Source organism: Agelaius phoeniceus, chromosome 1, assembly GCF_051311805.1.
Source record: "Agelaius phoeniceus isolate bAgePho1 chromosome 1, bAgePho1.hap1, whole genome shotgun sequence".
Lineage (NCBI taxonomy): Eukaryota > Metazoa > Chordata > Aves > Passeriformes > Icteridae > Agelaius > Agelaius phoeniceus.
Genome location: NC_135265.1, coordinates 63,606,183 through 63,620,416, shown reverse-complemented (window position 1 = coordinate 63,620,416; position 14,234 = coordinate 63,606,183). Strand labels below are relative to the sequence as shown.

At 42.3% G+C, this 14,234-nt stretch overlaps 1 protein-coding gene and 1 long non-coding RNA gene across 5 annotated transcripts in view; one reads left to right on the top strand and one right to left on the bottom strand.

The window, feature by feature from the left end:
• The window catches only part of LOC143694357 (uncharacterized), a 174,675-nt gene extending 161,624 nt beyond the window's left edge, over positions 1–13,051 (top strand). For all 4 annotated transcript variants that reach the window (XR_013182795.1, XM_077180274.1, XM_077180276.1 and 1 more), the window contains 2 exons: positions 5,081–5,149; positions 9,892–13,051. The gene's annotated coding sequence lies outside the window, so the exon portion shown is untranslated. The remainder of the gene's footprint in view (positions 1–5,080; positions 5,150–9,891) is intronic.
• Positions 4,396–14,234, bottom strand: part of LOC143694360 (uncharacterized) — a 77,574-nt gene continuing 67,735 nt past the window's right edge. Inside the window, exon 5 of the long non-coding RNA XR_013182797.1 lies at positions 4,396–5,326. This is a non-coding gene — a long non-coding RNA (uncharacterized LOC143694360). The remainder of the gene's footprint in view (positions 5,327–14,234) is intronic.

Here is a 14,234-nt window from a genome sequence, read left to right as displayed (position 1 = left end):
AACAAGGGACTGCAGATCCTTTTTTCCGTCGCAGCACACGTCTCTTTTGCAGGCGGCTGGCTGAGGTGAGCCTGGAGGGGCAGTGGCCACGCTTCCCGTGCTGGACAAGTCACCACGGTACACACACAGCAGAAGACTGGCCTTTCCCGTCCATTATCTTCAACAGCAGCGCGGCCGATCCTGCACCCCCGCACTTCGCAGGCGTGCAAAGCCCACGCAGATACGCTGAAGCCGGCAGGAGGCCGGTATTGATCAGCTTTCCGTGGGAAAGCCGCGCCGGGAGACAACGGGCCCTGTCCGGCTGGCAGCTATCGCCGTTCCAGAGCCTTTTGACTTTTAAAGGGGGGCTGTCCGTGCAACGAGTACTGGTGGATTCCACAAAATAACAACAACAACAACGTCTTCGTTGCTTTAATTTTTATTATTACCACTAGTCCAGCTGCCGAACGAGCCAGGGCCGCAGCCCGGCCGCCCCAGCCGCGGCGCTCTCCCGGCGCCGCCGCCCCCCGCCGCCTCCAGGGGGAGCCCGGCGGCCGCGCCTCCGCCGCCTGAGGGCCGGGGGGCGGCGGGGGCCGCGCCAAGGAGGGCGGGCAGGATCCATCCCTTACCTTTTAAAAAAACCCACCTCCGTCCCTGTTAAAAAAGCTCTTTCCTTTCCTTAAGACCTGAGGAGAAAGCTCCTCTTCAGCTTCCTTGCCCCAAGCACCCATCCTCGCCCCAGGCATCCCTCATTGCACCGAACGTCCCTCTTGCACCCAACACCCCTTCGTTGCCAGCGATTCAAGTACGCACCAGAGCAGTTCTCCCTCGGGGTGTTTTTGCGGGAATCTTGACGAGTTGAGGAGGTGTGTGTTGTCAGGGGGAGGCAGGGTGAGGCTGGGGAATGGGCGGAACGTCTTTCCAGCTCTCTGAGGTAGTGTGGGTTATCCTCCCCCGCACCCCATCACCGAAAAGAGGTTACAGCCTCAGGCTCAGACATCGGATTTTTTTTTTTTTTAATATATTTTTTTTCCAGTCAGTTTTTGCCACATCGTTGTCGGTAAATATTGTAGGGAGAGTAAGTTGTTAAGTATTAGTAAGCTGGGAGTGCTGTGAATGGGCTGAGGAAGGGCATGGACCTGTTTAAAGGAGTTCAAAGGGGCGCCAGCAAGATGATCAGAGGGCTGGAGCACTTCTCCTGCAAGGAAAGGCTGAGAGAGTTGGGGTTGTTCAGCCTAGGAGGGAGAAGGCTCCAAGGAGACTTAACAGCATCTTCCTTTATATATAACACCTTTATAGCACCTTTAGTACTTAATGGGGGCCTGCAAGAAAGCTGGATAGGGACTTTTAACAACAGCATGTAGTGATAGAACAAGGGGGAATGGGAATGGCTTTTAACTGAAGGATGGTGGTTTTAGATTGGTTATTAGGAAGAAAATATATACTGTAAGGATGGGGAAGCACTGGCACAGGTTGCCTAGATAAGCTGTGGATGCCCCATCCCTGGAAGTGTTCAAGGTCAGGATGGATGGGGCTCTGAGCAATCTGGGCTAGTGAAAGGTGTCCCTGTCCATGGCAGAAGGGTTGGAACTAATTGATCTTTAGGGTACCTTCCAACCCAAACCATTCTGAAATTCTATGAAATAAGTAAAACTACAGAATTAGTATTATGAGATGATTAGGTTTGCTCAGATGTCTGATATAGGGTATTGGGGCCTGTTTTACCACTGAGGAGGCTGGGGTAGTAAGAGATGAGTTCCGTGATCTTAGTAGTGTTTTCCAACCTTTACAATTCTGTAATTCTGTTATTTGCTCAAGGTCATGGAGGGAGCCCTGGTAGGTCCTTGCCTGGAGCCAGCAGTTGTCTGATCCCTTTCCTCTGTGTTTGAAGGCTGAGCTTTTCTCATAAACGTATTGCCCCTGTAGTTTGTTGTGGGTAGAGCCTGGGTGGGCAAAAGACCATGCTGCCAGCAGCTCAGAGGTTATATAGCCAGAACAACCCCAGCACAGAAATGAAAAGTGATTTAAAAGAGAGTGTATTTTATTCTTACATGACTGCACACCAGTGCTTGGCTCTGGGAAGAATGGAATAAGTGGGGCCTCTTAAAAAAGAAGGTAATCTGTCAATTTATGTTGTCTCAGAAGTCAGCTCTTAGTGCCAAATTTTGTGTTTGGCACACTCAAGGACAAGGAAGTATTCTGGAAACAGGGATGGGAGATGCAGTCAAAAGACAGCTACAAATAAAGGCTCTAGTTCACTGTAACACAAGTGTTCCAATGCTCCTGCTTGACTCTGGTGCCTCTGCTTATAGTCTGTATTGGGAAAGGGTTTTTTCCCATGGATAACAGACATTCCAAAGAGTCTCAAAGAGGCAAAGTGTGCATACAGAGCACCTCTGGAGTGGCATTATGAAAACTGGAGGCAAAGAGTTCCCTTCTCGAGCTATTTCACTTCCCTGCAAGAAACTTTAGTGTGCAGATGTGATGGCTGTGCTGACGTTTTGATCTGCCTGTGCTGATTCAGCCTGTTCCTGCATCTCACCATTGCTGTCTTGATCTGGCAGTGATTCCTCCCTTATCAAGGAGCACATCATGCTGGCTGGAGGGCTGTTTACTGGGAGGTGCTCAGGCCCTGGCAGGGTGTGCAGCAAGGCATGTATGCCATCCAGGAAGCTGTGCTCCTGCAAGGAGGCATCTTCCACTAAACATGGGAGCACCTCAAGCACCTGCAACTAGTGATGAAATGGCAAACCAAAACAAGTTATCTGGAACTGCCACTGGTGGTTTCTTGATTCAGCAGGCTGGATTATGTAACCTGGAGAGCAATATTCAGCTGAGGAGGGGCTGTATCTTCTACCTGAAAGATGGTATTTTCTTAAAATATTTGGAAAGATGGTATTCTTAAAATAAAATATTTCTTAAAATATTCTTAAATCTGATGTGATTAAGCATATACCCTTGCCTTAACGCTGAGGAAAAGCAGTCCCTCCCACAGTGCTGCATTCTTTCTGGCATACCTTTACTCATCTGTCACACAGCTCCAGGTCCAGTGACAATGAAGAGATATGAACGTTCCCTACCTTTGGCGAAGGGAGCCAAGGATGATTGCATTAGTGTTCTTTCATAACAAACTCCAATCACTGGCAGACAACTTACAATCAAGGTTTTCTTTCCATCCTCAGCCCCACTGCTAGTTTGAGTAGTGTATCATTAGGATGATTGGATAACAGATTCATGCACAGTGCTGAAATTAAACTTGACCTGTCTAATCACATCGCAAATAGCAGTTGGAGGTTGGGAGGGTTTTCAGCCATCAACCACAGATCTCACAAAATATGTGTTGGCATTGGGCAAACAGTTGTAGGTGGTGAGAGAAGGAAAGGTGTGCAAAATATCAGGATATGCAAGTGAGGTGTCTTTTACTGGTGTGCTTGCTTAGGAAGATACTGTGGGGAAAAAAGCTGCCAAAAATATTTAGCAACAGGGAAGCTGAAGATGAATGCTTTATATTGGATTTCTCTAATTGATTTGGTATTTCTCTAATTGGTTTGGCATAACTTTGCAAAAGGTTAACTGGCCAGGGCTGTCCTTGTCAGTGTTTGTCAACAGCCACAATAGACCCAAAGCAGAATTCCCCCTTCTAAACACAAAATAAGATACAAATGTCCCTTCTCACACCACTCTTGAGTGCTAGATATCATACAAGGTCAAACAACCAAGAAAAAACATGAAAGTGCAATGATTTAATAAAGCATCAGAATGAATACCATAAATAACTTATACACTGCATAGAAGTGTAATAGAAACCAAAACAAGAAACAACTTCTCAGCTTCTTCTAAAACTTACCCAAATTGTCTGACGTGGAGTGTGATAGAACTGATCCATATTGATGGAAAGGAAATTCACCAGGGATCTACTGTTAAAGTCTTTGTCCAGTAATTTAGGTGTGAAAAAAGTGGAAAATCAGGTGAGAGGTCATCATATTGTGGTGTTTCTAAGGCGATGCTTTTAATGTAAGTCATTAAAAAAAAGGAAGGTAGAATAAAATAGATAGGAGACTGCAAAATCTGTCCCAGTTTTATGATGGATAGAATCCCCAAAATTCCTCTGAGCTAGCATAAGTGCTTAATGCATAATAAAAGCAGAATTTGACCTGGCATATAATTCAAAATGGAAGTATTTAGAATGTAAGCTATTATTTATGGTACCACCAAAAAAACACATCCAAACACAAAATTGGTAACAAGATCAGCAACATGCTACTAAAAGTCTTTGTTTTCTTTGTAGCTGGGGGAAGTTCTGATTTTATATTTCACTGGAAATAGTTAAGATTTTATTTTTAATTTAGGAAAATCCAGAAATTATAGCCATTTTAAAAGTCTAATTCAGAGATGAGAAAGATTTTTTTAAAATTTCACTTTTTTATATACATTTTTTAAAGTGTTCTTTCAAAAATTATTAAGCAATTAGTAACAGATAAATTAGTGACAGATAAAGATAATGATATCCACTTGGTATAACTGTCTTCTTTCTTAGTACAGAGTGCTTCCTGTTTGTGTTGTAATGCGGAGGCTGTCAATGTTATTTCATTACAAAACAAATAGGAGATTTATGAGTATTGCAGTTATTTTGGTACCAGATAGGAGGAGTCCTTAGTGATATGCCAGTAGAATTAAACCATTTTTCAACTGCCCTATTACCACGTAAGTAATAATACTGCACACAACACCAGCTAGTTATGAATATGTGAATATATAGTGTGAAGATATCCGTATAAAACTTAGCTATTAATATAACATTTTAAACTAGCTTTCAAAGTAACATTCAGATTTTTAAAATGTGTCTAGAATTTGCAATTAGAAATAGGAAATTTTGTGAAAGATTAACTATTTTTTGCCCTCCACGTCCTGAACTACATTGCCAGCAGTCTTTGATAAAAAGAGATCCCGGTTCTTGTCATGCCTGGTTTTCAAAAGGTTTGGGTGTTCTACCTGACTTTTCAGACTTCCCCCTAAGCAGCCCCCAGGTGAAAAGTGGCTGAATGGGTGCTGTGTCTCATCCATTGTCCCAGCAAACAGGTTTCCATTTCCATACTTGCAGGTGCACTTATGGAGGAAGGCTGAGGAAAAGACATATGGCTAGTACAGATTTCAGACTTCTGGACATCAGGTAAGTCTCAGTGAGCCTTAGGAAAGAATCAGTGGATTGCTTTTAATTGATTACCTCTTCTGTATGCCCAAGTTCAAACATTGTCATGCAGAACCAGAAAATCAGACCTTACCTGTGCCTACCATTTTTACTTGATATTTTTGCTCTGGACCCTTGTTCAGTGCTCTCAGTCACTTTCTGTCAGGGAAAACAAAAAATATTTCTAAGTTTAAAACAATGACTTATACAAAGACAGTGTGTGAAATCTTTAAATTGGTGGTTTTCTACACTTTTAAATTTTTTTTTAATTTTATTTTTTATTGTGACTGAAGCAAATATTAATCTTTGTGTGACCAGTTTACACCAACAGGCTGACATTAGTCTTGCTTGTCTGGTTACTTTTCACTGACCTCCCTTAGAAGTAAGCCATAGAGCAGGAGTCTGCCAACCAAAAATAGAAAAAAAGCCTCGCTGTAAGGACACCTTCCTGGAGGCAGAAGAAACGCAGGGGTTCACATCTTAGACAAAGAAAAACAACGTTGCTGGCAAGCTGCATTTAGCAAAGACTTATTTGATCTGCCAATGATTATTTAGAGTACATGCTCACTTTTCATATAGATACTCACACATCCAAGCTAAACAGAGCTTCATTCGCCAGGGCCTCTGAGTAGTGCCACGATGCAAATGTTAAAGAGTAGTAACAAGGCTCTAATCACAACTAGTTTCCCATTTTCTGGATACAGATATTCAGACATTCTATTCCTAGTGAATGCACTGGGTACAACACAGAGTAAATGATGAACCTAGATTTGTTAGGTGTGTAATGAAAGATGGTAACATACTGAATAAAATTAATTTCAAGTGCAACCAATAAAAACAATCTCCTTATGAAAGTATTTTAAATAGATTTGATGCTAGCAGTAGAGAAATCACAGAAATCAAAAGCTAGCCATTGCAGAATGAAACCTGCTGCAGACAGAGGAATTATAATTTTATAGGCAACACTGAATTCAGTTCCAGGAAAAATGTACATGAAACATAGCTGTCTTGACAACCCCATTCAATGAGCTACTCAAGATGGAAGCTGTGTGAACAAAAAGCCTTCTGAAACCATAAAAGCAGCACTCAGTAGCTAGGGTGAAAAAGCTCTAAAATTATGGGAAGGTGTCACAACCTGTCAATTTATTAGCAGATGCTTCTAAATCAGTATAGGAACAAAATATCAAACCCTTCAAAAGTGGAATAATAGAACTGTTCTGAAAGAGAAGAGAAAACACGTGCCACACGACTGGGTTTTCCAGGACTTTTGCTAAATGGTCTTTGGAAGATTGTAGACAACAAAGCAGGGCACAAGCAGCTGATGTCAGTTTTTCAAAACAGTGATAATTTTAAGCATATGGGACTGAAAAAAGACTTTGCAGTGACTTTTTGAGCAAACACTTTTAGTCAGGAATAATAACTAAGCAGAAGAACAAGGGCCTTATTTTGCTCTACCTCGCTTTTTGTTTAGTAAGTGTGAAATGCTATCATCAAGTCAGAATTTTCTTTTCCCACAGGAGTGTGTTAATATTTTACTCCCAAAGAAAGGCATTGCTATAACTAGTGACTACACACAGTCTATTGAGTCTAACCTAATGTTCAGGGGTCACAGGCTTTGACTGAGGAGGCTTTTGGCCTGTGGGGTTAAACAAGAGGTGGCTTTAACTAAGTATCAAGAGTACTGATTTTCACCAAAAAGCTGCTTATGATCAGCAAGAGCAAAACTGAGAATATGTCACTGAATAAAAACCTGGAACTAGATCACTCCTAACAAAGCTGAGGGTCAGATTGCTTTCATGGGATGATGGCAAGTCCCAGGTCAGTGTGCTGATAATAACTGCTGCGAACATTAGTTTAGCAGCAAACGGTGTTCCTGATAGAAAGGGAGGAAGGTGTAAGGATGAAGGAAGGAATAAACCACCTCTCTGGCCTCTTTAAACATGGAGGATCTTTAAATTAATCCTGACAGCATGTTCACTGGTGGCACAAAGGAGATCCTGACATGAATTTTGTCAGTCAGGTGCTACCAGTCAGGTTAGGATAGGGGGAAACTGCCTGCCAAGGTACCTGGCAGCCTTAAACCAGGTGCCATAAACAGAACAAAATAGTTACAGAGTAAGGATGCAAGCAGGATGCAGGACACAGGCAGGAGGGTGCAGTGAGCTGTTTGGAACCTCACTGTGGGGTTGCTGCACTAGCCCAGAGCCACAGAGCTCTTATAGCTTGCACTGGAAAGGAGTGGGATACACATGTGGTGGCTGGGTAGGAAAGAACAGGATGAGACTGAACCCTCCTCCCTCAGGGTCAGTGGTCTCAGCTAGAGCGAGGGGGTGGGGATATCAGTTACCTTAAATGCTCCTCCATGAGTCCCCCTCCAAAAATGTGTGGCTAAGCAGGCCAGTGAGTGCTGTGGGGCTGGAGGTGGCTTATTGCTCCTGTTGATGTTGTTCTACTTTACTGAGGTGCCTCAGTCTGTGCTGAAGTCCTTGTGTTTGCCCTCTCCAGCAAGTGCCCTGAACCCTTCACTGAAGAGTTAGTCGCATGCTCTCTGACTCAGTGAGAGCAAAAATAATTGTGAGCAAAGTGGAACACATCCAAAAGGAGAGATTGAGGCAAAACGGCCTCATAAGGCCTTACATTTAGACCATGCTTCTGAGGCTGTGGCTCAGTGCTTTAAGTCCAGTTCCAGTGCTCCCTCTATGCCATAAAATATATCTCAGCTAGACTTGTACTGCAAGTGCTGACATTGGGTTTGCACTGGTTCCAAAAATGTTCAAGGGTTATCTTCAACACCCAGCTTTATGCTGACTGAGACTGACTGTTGTCTTGTAGCCAGCAAAAGGTCAGTGTAAGGATACAGGCAGCATAAAGACCAGTCACATGGCAGGTTCAATAGAAATAAGCTTGAGTGCTCCCCTCTAGCCTGGATCACACTGGGACATGTACCAGTTTGTACAAATCTAGGATTGATCTACAGGTTCAGGGTTGAGTGACATTCTCAAATCCTTGTTCTGACAGAGAATAATTGTTGCAAAGTGGATTGTTAAAGATACTTGCTTGAGAGGAGAGATATTTTCCTAAGACTCTGACCTTGTGACCATCAATTTATGGAAAATGTAAGAAATTAATAACCTCTAAACCTGAGAATACCTAAAGCCTCTTTTGGCAATCTTATTGTGACAATCTTACTAGAGCTTTTTGAACTGTTTCCTTCAAAGTTTTAAGGTAAGAATTAATTACTCCCCCTTGCTCCTGCCCTCCAAATCCAACTACTGTACAACAGTAGTTGTACACATCCAAATCCATTTTCCTACTGTTCAGAAGACCTGTGTTCAGAAGACATGACTATTCCAACCTGTGTTCAGAAGATATGACTATTCCAAACTCCATCTTCTGCTAAGAGCTCAGCAGAATCATTCACTTTAGTTTTCATAGAGTATACCCATAACAGGATGCTTCATAAAAAGAGATGTTTACTCTCTACAGTGCTTGGAGAAAACTCATCCCCTTTTCTCCAAGGCTAAACCAAATATATGTTTCAAAGGCTAAACTAAATATATACTGTTCACTATCTATTAATTGAGAAATAATGGTCTCAGCAAAGGGCATTTCCTAGGGATTAAGGACTGGCTGCATGAGTGGATAGCCTGAGGTTTTTAATTAAAGGTGCAACCACCCTCTGTTCTGGCATATGACATAACTTTTAAATGAGGTTCTATTGAATTCAGAGGTTTTTCATGGCATGAAGTTCACCAGTTCTGACAGGTCCATGCCCACCCCAGTTTAATGGGTGACAACACAGTCTAGAAGGATAACTTCTGACTGTCTCATCAGTGCCAAAGTATTATATTAGTGCTGTGAATGTGGCCAAAGACATCATTTGTGATGCTGGGGTCTTCAGATAATTATAATTCATCTGTGGTAGTGAAGGAGTTGTTTCCAAAGTTAGAGGTCTATGAGGTCATACCAGAGGATCTTTGTCATTCAGAGTCTACACTGAACCCCACCACAGACCATCCATCACCTACATAAATATGAAGGTGGGAAGCTGGGTTTATGGAAGAAATGGTAAAAAGAAAGTGTATGAAAACTAGAGATGTGTCATGCCTGAGAACAACTAGAAGCAGTTTCCTTATGTGTTGAATGGTCCATGTTAATAACCCTGGCATAAACATGAGATAAATTTAAACGGCTGGTGTCTGTTTCCTTAAAAGCAAAAGAAAATGCAACTATTATGAGTTTTTGCTGTTCAAAATCAAAGACCTTTCTCTGTCTGAGTGGAGATTATGCTGTATGCAACCTTTGTTGCAATCAAAGAGCCCCAATGGCCAGCAGCAGAGCTACTGCCAGAGGCAGTGTCTGTGTATCTCAGTCAGGCCTGGACAGGAGACCTTTTGGTCACAGCAAAGGTGGGTCTAACCCAGAGCAGGAATGCTGAAATTACCTCTGTTGGCCATAAAAACATCCCAACAGCTCAATCCCACACCTGTCTTTTGTTGCTGGGGCATTATTTTTGTCTTTAGTTTTTCTGAAAAAATCATGCCTTATCTCCCTCTAGTACTCATTAGCAAAAGAAAAGCAGGATCAGGCCCTAAATTTATGGAAATTAAATGCTGTCAAATCTGTTTAACTCCTGTAGGACTTTTTCACAACTTTATTATAGTTGCATCAGAGGCTGTTTTGTTAGGAAATAGTAACATATTTTCTGCTCCCCCACCTTATAGCACTACTGTGGAGAAACTGATCTGACAGGGAGCAAAAATACACTGTTGGAAATAAATTCGGTGTTATGCTGAAAGTCAGCCATGAAACCTTGCAGAAGATGGTGGGTGAGAAAGCTTCCTTTTCCTAGGAAAAGAACTGCCTTCTTTTTGGGACATCCTCATTGAGACTCCAGGAGCTGCACCGTAACATTCCACACCCTACGTACCACAGCACACATGCCTACAGTGCTGAACTGTGGGGGCTGAGGCACTTCTCCAGGATCCAACTGCAAAGGCTGGGAACAAGGTGGCATATGATGAAATAGAGCAACTCAGAAAGTGACAGCAGAAACATCAGAGAAGCAGACATAGCAAGTAGCAAGGACACGCTGGAGCCAGCAAGGAAAACCCTTGTAGCCTGACCTTGAGAGAAACCTAAGAGAGAGATAACTTGAGTTGTGGCTCAAAAGAAGCTTGAAAGTGTGAAAAGAGAAAACACTGACTATTGTTTTGGCTCCCGCTGTGACCAGAGTAACGGGACATTGTGTACAGTCTTTCTAAACAAACAGGCGCACATTAAAAAGCTCAATTCACTCCTTCATCCATTTGTTCTCCAAACAGAAACAACCTGTAGGGACCCTGAATATTGGTCAACTACCTGGGTCAAGGAGGGTAACAAGAAGTATTTTAATAAAGGGAACTTTCTCCTCACAACTGATTTTTCCTTTTCTTCTCTCTAGTAAAAGGTTTTAGTCCTTCTCTGTGGTGATATTGTCATTAGCATTGTCATAGCAACTGATAAACAAGGAGAAAGTGATGTGCAACAACTTTTTTTTTTTTTAAAGACAGTCCAAATGTCTTACTAACAAGTAATTTGGTGACAGAATTTAGCAAAGTGGCTGCACAATAAATGGGTTTATCTTTAAACATAATGCTCTTTTCCATTTTAACTGAGCATAAAATCGTATCTTTAAAGGATTGGCAAAAAGCAGGGCTTTATGCCTCTTGAGTAGTTCCATGTGACATATGGTCTTTCCAAGCAATAGTTTTATCGGCTGTGCACAGTAGCAGCAGATTTGAGCTAATGTTCCTGTGAAAACAAGTAAGGGTTTATCCAAAAACTGAAGAAGGGGAGGAGAAAGGCACCTTTGCCCTGCTGTACAGAAAAAACAAATCGTGTCTTACGTCAAACTTACGACATCCCTCTATAAATATAGCAGCTACTGGTAGTGACTAACTTCAGCACATGCTCTGGGTGGGTTGAAGAGGGCTGAGTGACCTGTTTGATTCCCTGCCCACCAGTGATATTCCCAGGAGTGTTTCAGCCCTGTGCTGCCCTGAAGCCTTGGATGGGGCAGTGTGGTTCTTGGGAACAGATGGGGCATCCCTGCCCAGAGGGGCTTAGCTCCAACTTTTTCTATGCAGCCACATCTCCATTTCCCAACATAGATGCTTATCATCAGCATCAGGCACTGGCAAGCAGCATGGCTTGCTTGTTGTTAGATGCATCTCATGGGATGCTGAAGAGCACCCTGTCTCCATGCTCCCCAACATCCTGCTTCACTCTGGGATTATAGTTGGGGATTCACTTAGCAGCTGGGCAGCGGTGCAGGGCAGGATGAGCCTCATATACAAATACACATGCCCTCTGTTTGTTTTAGCTCACAACTTTGCCTAAATATTGGCCTAAAATTATTTTGAGCTTGCTGCTGCCTCAATTGAGAACCACTGCACTAGAAATAGTCCCTGTAAGTTAATTGGTGCTGGTGTAACAAGTGGAGGAAGAAGGCAAAAATTAATGGATTGCAAAATATTTCTGCATCTGAAGAATTCTGCTATAGTAGTTGGACACATGCACACAGGATATAAATAAAGATATGCTCATATGGTTATATCCTTGCATACACACATGCATACATACACATATTTATACTTGAATTTATATATGTATATTTAGAATGACATTAAATAACAGGTAACATGGTGGGGAAAATTGAAATGTGTAAAAAAACCAAAAAATCCTGTAGCTCAAAAACTTGCCAGAAGGCATGTTTTCAGAAAAGCTTTCAATGTGCTTGAATAGCCCTGTGATGCTTTTGTAGTAATGAGTGATTTTTTTCTCATTCTTACAACAATGCAATAATTTTTAGGTTGCGTTCCTCAAGGCCTTCTCATCATCAAGAATGAATTCCCTGCACTCTGAAGTCTTTCATGAGCACTTCTCTCTCCCCTGCTGTCTCTGCCACTCTCTTATCCCCAATCATGTGTCAATTTTGCTTCTATCTGAAGTTCAGTGCGATATTTTTCTGGTGGTTAGCTGAGATCTCTTTGTAGCAGCCATGCAAATTTTTTCAGAACTGACATGAGGTGTCACAACTGTGGCAGTGTTGCATCTGTCCTGGGGGACATGGAAAAAGATTGGTTTAGGGGAATATCTGAATCAGGACTGAGGCATTAAGAGGCCAGTCTGTGGATTGTCTCAAGTCCTAAAACTATAGGGGAAAGAGATCTATCCTTTATTTGAGACCTACCACTGCACTTAGAAATTGCATCTGCCTGTAGTAAAACCCCACAGATCAGGAAATTACTCTTTTGCATTATATATAGTTACAGGAGGAGCAGGCAGAGGCACAAAAGAAATATCCACCATTGGTGATTGCCAGAGATGGATGGCATTACAAAACAGGAGGAAAATGGAGCTCCTGAAAATGGCTTTCCATGTCTGAGTTTCTCCTGGGACTGTGGCACCATGCAGAGCTGCTAACCCTGGGATAGGAGTACCAGACCTTATATATGGCATGCTTACAAAGGACACTGTGGTACACACTGCAAACAAACTACTCTGCAACAAAGAAAGGCTTTGTGCTGACTCAACAGAACTAGGTTACAAATGCAGCTTTCAAAATTACTCTTTCTCAATAAAGGGTAATCGGTTCTTCCCTTTTCTCATTGTGTAAGATACTCTATAGACTTTATTCATTAGAGACCACTCTGCAAAGTTGAAGTAAGAAATGGGAAAAATAAGGATGGCAATAGAGTTGTAAATTCAGCTTACATGTCAAGGAAATTACAATAAACTGATACACTTTCTGTAAAAAACACTGACTGATGGTGCCATTCCTCGAATAAAAGCGACAAACATTCAGTATGCCAATACCTTCAAGGTATAGACAAAGATGGGGCTGTCACAGAATCACAGAATGGCTGAAGTGGGGAAGGATCTCTGGAGGTCATCTACTCCAACTCCCCTTCTCAAAGCAGTGTGAACTAGAACTCAGTCCTCTGGGCTGTGCCCACTGAAGCTTTCAGTGTCTCCAAGGAGGCAAACTCCACATCCTCGCTGGGCAGTTTATTCAACTGTTCAATTACCCTCACAGTAAAAAAGTAACTGGCCTCCAGCTGGACATGCCAGCCACATCACAAACCTTTGAGCCTGGTAGTTCTGCCAGTTTACAGTCCACCTGTAAATTGACAGGTAACTGTCCTTTTATTTACTATGTAGTTCATCAGTTTGCTGAATGTTATGCAAGTAGTGTTAGGGGACACAATGCCGAAGGTCCTGCCAAACTTCAGAGAAATGAAGTCCATTGTTCTCCCCTAATATGCCAGGCCTTTTACCTCATCACTGAAGTTTATCAGTTTGGCCAAGCATCTAATAACTGCAGTGTAGACATTGCTGGCTTGCTAGGAGAGAGCTGAATAACTTCTAAGGAATCATTTATTTAATGATGTCTGACTTCCTGATCCCAAAATGTTCCTGAGCAGGCTATACAGAGGTTCCCCATGTCCTTTTGTGTGTCCCCCCAGTGTATTACACTTCCTGAGACTGGAGTCACTTTGGTTTGCATGCCATTCACTTGGCTTATTGTAATCTAATGTTCTAAATTTAGCCAATCTGACTGGTCGTTTATTCATGTAACATGCTTTGGTTCCCTCATTAATTCTTAGAATGAAGTTTCAAGTACATCTTGAAAGTCAAAATTGGCTTTCAGCAAGTATTGATATGCTGTGAAAAATCATTGTATTTCATGTGCGTCACCACTTTTTTTACAGGAAAATTTGGGGAAACTTAGACATGGACTGAAGACATTAAGCTAAAGTGAGAGCTAACGATATCCAAAAAAAATACTGGCATTTTAATGGAGGACAATTAAGAAAAATACTTGTTTTTCTGTTCCTACAATCAAATTTGTCAAGATATTGTGTAAATCCTGGGGACACTCTGATAGCCTTTCATGTTTATTCCATTAATGGATTCTTAGCTCCTGGGTTCCTGGTGGAAGAAGACCCTGGAAACAGAAAAAAACTAGTGGATCCCAGTCTCATGAGCTGCCCTGCCTTGTTCCTGTCAAGTGGACCTTGCT